This window comes from Cetorhinus maximus, chromosome 31, assembly GCF_964194155.1.
Source record: "Cetorhinus maximus chromosome 31, sCetMax3.hap1.1, whole genome shotgun sequence".
Taxonomy (NCBI): domain Eukaryota; kingdom Metazoa; phylum Chordata; class Chondrichthyes; order Lamniformes; family Cetorhinidae; genus Cetorhinus; species Cetorhinus maximus.
Window position 1 is genome coordinate 6,924,874 of NC_135909.1, and position 9,054 is coordinate 6,933,927.

Here is a 9,054-nt window from a genome sequence, read left to right on the forward strand (position 1 = left end):
ATCTGTGGCTGGTTCAAAGGGATCGATTTTGCCAAACTGTGGCATCTCGGATGAGTATACCATCCTTTCTTTTTAATTATCTTAGATACTCGCAATCGCTGGGTGGGGAACAGCACCGGATCTGAATCGGATTTATCCTCGTTGCCAGTTTGTTATAGAGTTGATTTTCCAGGCAACTTTTCTTGGTGGAAACATTGAACTTTATTTATAAGACAGCAGCAACAGCTACATGTGTGCATCTAACTCTATCACTAAAGAAGAACTCTCTCCTAGCGGTTCCCCGCGCTGCTAACTCATTGGTTTACACAGATCATGTGATCTTACAGCACACGATTATTCTTAAAGTGACAGTCCTACATTTGTCAGAACTATCATCACTACATCTTGGAACTTGGAACTCACTCTCTCTTATCTGCGCCGTCGTGGAACAGGACTGAGCTCTGAGACACAATGCCAACAGGTACATACTGGAATGGAGCTAACTCATATTCCTGACTGGAGGCATCACCCAGATGTAGAACTAGATCAGGATTAAGAGTTCATACATCACACATGGGCAGCAAAGGGTAGTAGTGTGGTACAATACACACACAGTACATTATACGTTCGCAGTGAAATTACAGGATCTTATAGCATAGGAGGAAGCCATTTGGCCAATTGGACCTATGCTGGATCTTTGAAGGAGCTATCCAATCAGTAACACTTCACTGCCCTTTCCCTATCGTTGTGCAGGTTTCTCCTTTTGAAGTATTTATCCAATTTCCCTTTTGAAAGTTTCTATTGAATCTGCTTCCACCGACGTTTCAGGCAGCGCCTTCCAGATCACAACCACTCGTAAAATTAATTCTCATTGGCCCCCTCCCTCCCCCACCAACCACCCCACCCTCCCGTCATCGCCCTTTCCAATTATCTTAAATCAGAGAGTTATTGACTCTGCTACCAGTGGAAACAGTCTCCTGTTAGCTACTCTTTTAAAAAAAACCTTGATTTTGAACACCTCATGAAATCTTCCCTTAACCTTCTCTGCTCTAAGGAGAACAATCCCAGCTTTTCCACATAACCGAAGTCCCTCATCCTATGTAACCATTTTAAGTAAATATCCTCCGCACCCTTTCCCTGACCTTGACGTGCTTAATGGTAGCCGTAAAGCTTTCGTGCGTTCAGAAGTCATTTTTAGGAAAATCGCAAGAGTTGCTTAGATGAGGTTGCTGGAATGGGAGCTTAGGGGGGTGGGTTGGAGCACACAGGAGGTGGTGCAAGGTGATAGCAATTAGCGACAAATAGCAGCGAGATGTAAACTGGGCAGCTAAGTAAGAGCAGGTCTCATGTATAACAGTAAAACATAGAAACAAGAGTGTGCTCGAGCTTGTTCCACATTCAGTTAGATCATGGCTGATCTGTATGTTAACACCATCCACCTGCCTTGGTTCTGTGGCCCTTAATCCTCTTGCCTAGTCTATCGATCTCGGTTGTGAAATTCTCAATTGTCCCCAAGTATCCAGTCTTCTGGGGAGAGAGTTCCAGATTTCCACTTCCCTTTGTGTGAAGAAGTGCTTCCTGACATCACCCCTGAACATCCTGGCTCTAATTTTAAGGTTCTGCCCCCTTGTTCTGGACTCCCCTTCTCATAACCCCACCAGATGAAATCCTTTCTCCCTATCGAATCCTTTAATCATCTTAAACAACTCGCTTAGATCACTCCTTAATCTTCTATATCTGAGGGAATACAAGCCTAGTCTGTGCAACGTGTTCTCGTATGTTAAAACATTTTATCTCCAGTATTATCCTGGCTAATCTGGGCTGCCAGGGGTCTGCTAGCTGTCTCCTTTGAACATATAACAGGTTTCTTTGAGGGATTGAGAAGCTGAGTACGGGACACTAACGTTTAAGGAAGAACAGGGAAAAGAGGGTGATTGAAGTCTTGGACGGAATTGGGTTTTACAGGGTGTATTTCTGTTGTTATCACTGATGCATCGCCCACAGTGTCAGCTTCACACGCATCTCCCGGATTTGAGAGGCTGCCAGGAGTGCCCAAGGGGATACTGGAGGATTGGGCAAGACTTGTACAGATTGCATCAATTAACTCTAATTAAATAAGTAAATTTAAAGAAAACAAAGCTGGCGTCAGTCCTGCTGCATATAATCCTCAGTCATTCTATCCCACACACACACACACACACACGACATAAGTGCCAGAGGGGAGTGAATCAGTTCCTTTTGCCTGCTGTGTACTGTACATGCACAGGAGCTGACACTGATACACATGTGAGCTGACTGAATAATGAAAGGCTGCTTCTTTACTGTAAAGACATTTACTTGCAGCCTTCCTGCTATAGTCGAGGGTTGGATTCCAGTTCCTAAAATTGTTAGGGCTCTGCTGCCCTCTGCTGCTGCTATTCAGTCAGGTTTTCTGGACCAGGTAGTGTCGACGGAAGAAACCCATGAACAAGATTTAACTTTTAAAACTTTTACTGTAACAAACAAACTAAAGTCAACAGAATTGGAACATTAATTAACAGGCACATGGTACTTCAAACAGAAAAGCAAATTTGAGCTTAAACTCATATCGCAAATGCTACTGGCAGACATGTAACATCAAGGGCGGGCCCAAAGTTTCTCCCAACTCTCCAGTAGCGTTTCGCCACTTCTCGTCATGCAGGGTCAAAACTTCCAAGGGCCTCCGCTAAGGCTCCACTCCATCTGAGTCGTCCGGATATGATTAAAGCTAGCAAGGCACACTTCGGTGAACCTCAGTCCTAACAGCACAGATTTCCAGAGACTCCTTTGTCCAAACCCTTAAGTAAGATCTGTTAAACAGTCTAGTTGGCTCTGATAAAATTGTCCTCCACAGCAAGATTGCTTCTTCTGCTACCAAGAGAATCCGTCGTGAGAGGCAGGAGGTTTGGGGGGGGGATGTGAGGAAAACAACTTTTTTACCCAGAGGGTGGTGACGGTCTGGAATGCGCTGCCTGGGAGGGTGGTGGAGGCGGGTTGCCTCACATCCTTTAAAAAGTACCTGGATGAGCACTTGGCAGGTCATAACATTCAAGGCTCTGGGCCAGGTGCTGGTAAATGGGATCAGGTAGGTAGGTCAGATGTTTCTCACGCGTCGGTGTAGACTCGATGGGCCGAAGGGCCTCTTCTGCACTGTGTGGTTCTGTGATCCTGTGTAAATGCCTTTGTCTTCTGCACCCACTACCAGCAGAACACCAAATCCCAAATTAATTGTCTGTTTGCTTTTGCATTTCCGTAGCCACCTGGGCCACATGCACTTCTCAGAAGTGATACCCAGTTGGTAATTTGGCTTATAAATTCCTTTCCCAGAACTTAGTTTCACTCTGTGTTTAAAGGGGCCTGCACAAAAAGGAAATACAGGCCTTTTTCCCCCAAAGTGCAAGGTTCATCACAGCAAGAATCGTTCTGTTTCTCCACAGTGCCGCAACATCAGCTGGAGCCAAACCGGCGTGAGGGCCCTAACTCAGGTCTTCAGTACAGCAGCTGTGAATACACCAACACTGGTGTTGCCTGGGACTTGCCAGGGGATAGAGGGGAAACCAGGAGAGAATCCTCGACAAGTGTTACAGCTTTGGGCCACTGAAAGTGAGAATATTCCATATACCGAACTGGTCCTGACTCAGGTCCTCAGGGTGGATTATTAGAAGGAGATTCTCAGCAGTTCAAGTGGCAACTTGCATGGATGTTCAAATTTAGCCCTTTGGCAACCTAATGTGGGTGAAAGGTGCTGCATTAAAACATCTCGCATTTCTGTACCGTCTTTCACCACCTCAGCATGTCCAAAATCGCTTCACAGCCAATAAAGAGCTTTCGAAGTGTAGTTACTGTTGTAATGCAGGGAACAGGGCAGCCAATACGGGCACAGCAAGCTCCCACAGACAGCAGTGTGATAGCAAATCAGTTAATATTGATAACAAAAACAGAACTACCTGGAAAAACTCAGCAGGTCTGGCAGCATCGGCGGAGAAGAAAACGGTTGACGTTTCGAGTCCTCATGACCCTTCAGCAGAACAGAGTTCTGCCGAAGGGTCATGAGGACTCGAAACGTCAACTCTTTTCTTCTCCGCCGATGCTGCCAGACCTGCTGAGTTTTTCCAGGTACTTCTGTTTTTGTTTTGGATTTCCAGCATCCGCAGTAGTTTTTTGTTTTTATTAGTTAATATTGATGTTATTTGAGGGATGAATGTTAGGCAGGACAATTCTTTTTTATTCATTCAAGGGATGTGGGCTTCATAGGCTAGGCCAGCATTTATTGCCCATCCCTGATTGCCCATGAGAAGGTGGCGGTGAGCTGCCTTCTTGAACCTGGCGAGAACACCACTAGCTCTTCGAAATAGTGGCAACCTGTGAGGATGGGCATGGCCTTTGTTTGCCATCGCATCTGACCTCCATCGGTGCACCAGTGAGTATTATGTGCTCTAGTCTCTGGAGTGGGCCTCAAAGCCATGACCTACTGACTCAAGAGGAGAGAGAGTGAGCCACCGCTGGTATCTCAGCATGAAATATAAAGGCTTTATCTTTTACCTAAAATACTGTGGATCCTTTAGCTGAAATTTGTGACAATCAGACCTGTCCTAATTTCCTGTCTAGTCCACTCCTTATCTGAAAGGATGACGCTGGTGTGCAGAAGGCTCTGCCCATCAAATGCCAGCTCTCAGCTGCACCAAAGTCCCCAAGTGCAGGTAACGTGACCCACTTAATCAGAGCAAACTCGCCAGTCAACGGGTGATAGCACCAGCGGCCGGCTTCTGGTCTTTGAGACGAGAATGGGAAACTTATCATTTCCACCCCGTGTAAGATTCCTGCAGCGCCACAGTTTCTGGGAACAATTCCGCAGGAGGGAAAGAGACGTCGTAGGGAGTGTAGTGTTTGGACCTGCTTTTGTGGAACTACAAGAGCTGGAGTGTGCCACGGCATCCCACACCGCGTGGAAACCGGGCGGAAATGGGTCAGAGAGCTCCTGCTCCCTGTGGAGAAATTCAGTGGGAGTGAGCTGCGTCATGGGAGCTGTAGTTTTTTTTAAAAAAACCTTGCTCCTTATGGAACTACAACACCAAAAGCATACCGTGACAATGAGGCGGAGAGTATACAAATAACCAACTGTGAAGGGCAAGTGAGGGGAAAAGGGACGTTGACATTAAACTGGAATACAAGAGGGTAGCAGTCATGCCATGCCTTAGCTCTACAAAGCCCTGGTGCGACCACACCTGGAGTTACTTGTGCAGTTCGGGGCACCACACCTCAGGGAGAACATACTGGCGTTGGGAGACATTGCAGTGTAAATTGACTGGAGTGAGATCTCACTCCACAGGTGTTGCATGACCTCCTGAGTGTTTTCCAGTGTTTTCAGTCTTTATATCGAAATCTTTTACTCTTCCCCACACCTCGTTTTGTTTTTATTCCAATTTTATTTGCCCGGTTTATCTTATTTTGGAGCCTGCGTCATTCTCTTGTAGGCTTTAATGTGTCCTGGGCTACCAGATTTTTCTATTTGCCCTTTCCTCTGTCGCTTGACGTTTGTTTGTTCTGAAATCCAGTTACTTGGTGCTGGACGGCGTTGGTCGTTGGGTCATCTGAAATTTGACCAGTTTGCACTCACTTGTTTTTTGTAGGTTTCATTGCTTCAAAATTCTGGTTCATCAGCAAGAACCAGGAATCCAGGAGAAACCTCTTTACCCAGACGGTGGTGCGATGAGGGAACTTCACTACCACATGGGAGTGGTTGAGGCGGATAGTATTGATGCATTTAAGGGGAACCTGGATAAACATCTGAGAGAGAAAGGAAGAGAAGGATGTGGGGTTAGGGTGAGATGAAGGGGGGTGGGGGGGGGGTGTAGGAGAAGTCTTGGGTGGAGCATAAACACCAGCATTGGCCTGTGGGGCTGAATGGGCTGTTTTTGTGCGAGATCCAAGTTTTTGCCCCCTCCACCCTACCCCACTCCACCGGTCAAGGGAAGGATTTCTGATCAAATATGTTAAATTACCGGGTGTAAGGCGAGCAGAGCCAACACGTGAACGGGGGGAGAAGACCTGTTGTGACAGAATTCCACCCTTTCAGCACCCCATCAAAGCTTCTCCGGTTGGGTTTTACAGCAGCACCTAGGTACCCGGCAGCTTGCAGTGAATTTTACAACCACTGGAAAATCTCCGTTATCCAACCGGCTCTGGGATTAGGAGGGGCCGGTTAATCAAATATGCCAGTTCACTACGACGCAAGGTAAGCTCTGCCTTCTCATCCAGTGAGGAAGGTCCAGGGTGATCGTGTGGGTCTCGAGGTCTCGTGAGGAGGGATGCAGGAGCGCGTGAATCTAGTGAGCGGTGCCAAGGGGAGATGCTGCTACAGGACAGTGGGAGGCTGAGACCGGTGCGAGGACAGGCCGCCGATAACAACTATCAGTGAGTTTGACATCGACAGACAGAAAAAACACCTCAGAATTCCGGTTAATAGAGAATTCCGGTTGGTAGAACGGCGGATAACTGACATTTTACAGTAGTGCTCGATTCTATCATTTAGACAACTATGTGATTTTTTAAGTGCACATGACTCTTCTTCGGAGCAGACTCGAAACGTTAGCTCCTGTTTCTCTCTCCGCAGATGCTGTCGGACCTGCTGAGTTTTTCCAGCATTTTTTGTTTTCGTCTCAGATTTCCACAGCGTTTTGCCTTTTATGCAGTTTTCTAACGCGTCCTTCAGTGTTGTGTTCATTCAGCTATCCAAAGCTACTGGTGTCTGCTGTTTGCAGATGGGACATTCAAGGAGGCTGAGGTAGAGCATGAGAATGCCCTGTGTCTAGCGGTGATGAATAAGATTGCCTTTTCTTGTCGTTTCAGTCTCTGCGGGGGAGATTGTAGCAGAACCTTGAAGCTACTGCTGAACCTCCATTTAAACTTGATTCTTTCTTTCTTTCCTATTTCTGTTCAGTTGGTCATAAAGCCTTATTATGAAAGGTTACAGCACCTGCTCTCTCTTGGGTCCATGGTGTGGTAAGAGTGGATTTCCCAATGGGGGATACCCCGTTTGCTTACCCTGTTTTGTTTTGGACGAAGGTAAAAAGCAACTGGGGGATGCGAATTTGGTCTGGCTGAACTAGAGGCAGTCGGTACATACCTGTCAGTGTCTCTCAGCCACGCTAGGCAAGTGTACTTACCTGGCAATGAGCTGCAGAGTCTTTTGCGTCAGCCCTGCCATCTGCAGCTAGAACCCCTGCAGTTCATACATGCAATACAGCTGGCACCACTCGCAAACAGTAATAGTTCCCTTCTCTGGCTCCTGTCAGGCACGTAGCAATGCTGTCCTATGGAGAGGATACCCTGGAGGGGAAAAAGGGCCATCCTCCATTACACCACCTCCACTCTGAGCTGTCTCCTCTTCTCTAGCCATCAACTGCAGCTTCCAGCATTGCTGAGCAATAATCTCAGATAGCAGTGAGAGCATCTAAAATTGGCCTCTGGCCTAAGGTAGGACATAAACCAGCCAGAGTTCCTGCTTCTGCTCACTATTCAATGGCTCCTACTGTAAAGGTGCCTTAGTTGCATTCTCCCCCTCTTGAATTGTCTCTCTTCCATCACTGCCATTTCCCCCATTTATTTATTTATTTTAAATCGCTGCGTTTTTTTTCCTGGTTTCTCTCACTGTGCAAATTCCTTTTCACTCTTTCTGCTATTTTGGAACGAAGCATAGGAGAAATGGGCCTGCTGAGGTCTAGAGGGTCACATTTGCCAGAGGCGAGGATGGAGGGTCTTACGAAAACGAAGTTGATAAGCGTTTCTGAAAAAAAGAGACACGTCAAAACTTTTCGTCTTGCACTCATCAGAACACTTTGCAAGTATACGAATATATGAGGAAAACAACAATTTATACTGTATGTGAAGAGAGTGCTGATTGGTTGGCAAGCGCATCCTGATTGGCTGCCATGGAGAACGCACCAGTGATGCTGCCTGACAGTTAACTGCCAAGCATTGTTTGAAATTTAAACCAGACAGCTTGACCCTGATCGGTCAAGGCATTGCCCTGAGGAATGAGTCAGTGAATGGCTGTCACTGATTTTGTTTAGCTGAAACAGGTGAAACGTGTGCACATGTTCTTTCTGTTTGCAAAGAGCATGGCCCTGTGTCTTAATATATGTAACTTTCAGTACACGCAAATAAGCCACACTGTGAGCCTGGCTGACAATCTTAAATTAGTTGTCAGCGTTAGTCTTAGCACCTGAGGATTATTTAGCAAATATTGTTCAATCACGGAATAGCATCTCATGTTGGACACGGTGTGTTTTGTGTTTTGCAAGCACGGGCTGGTTGGGTATAGTCTGTACCTTGCTCGTTGTGAACAGTGGCTGGGGCTTGCTGTTTGACACGATCCACCAGTCTTTGGAACGTACGGCCTACATGCCGAGCATCACACTGGCACTGAAACTCATATACCACATTACTCATTGGCATGATAGGCAGAACGTCTTTTTGGCTTGACGGCAGCACCCTGTTAGTGGCGAATACCGCTCGTGTTGCTACTGCATAGGAGCAGCGTGAAGCAGCTAGCTTCACCCATTGTTCAAATTTATGAGATACCCTTTGCCCTTCCAGGGTAATGCGAGGTAGACTGGCCACTTTTCAGGGCCAAAAGTGACAGCCTTAGGGCCATTCTTGAGATTGCATGATATACAGCGTGAAACAATCTGATGATATTCCGCAGGATGCCTTTGATGCACCCTATTTCAGCATCAAGCTTGCGTGGTGAGCAAATACCCGGGCCCTACTTACAAGGTTGCCGATAAGACCAATCTTATAGCGTGTGGAACTGTAAGAATCTCAAGACGTTAGTAAGACAGCCTCAATACATAACAGTCTCTTTAACTTAGGGTAAAATAGAGAAAATAAGGGGGTCAAGTGACCTGCTCTGATTTGTACCCGACGACTAGCTCAGGTGCCCTGGTTGTCAAAGGTTAAAGCAGGCCCAGGTTGTATTAATGAGGAAGAAGACGCAAGAGGGTCACACCTGTAGAAAATGGTGAGAGCATTTGTGCTGATTTTGGATAGACTTTT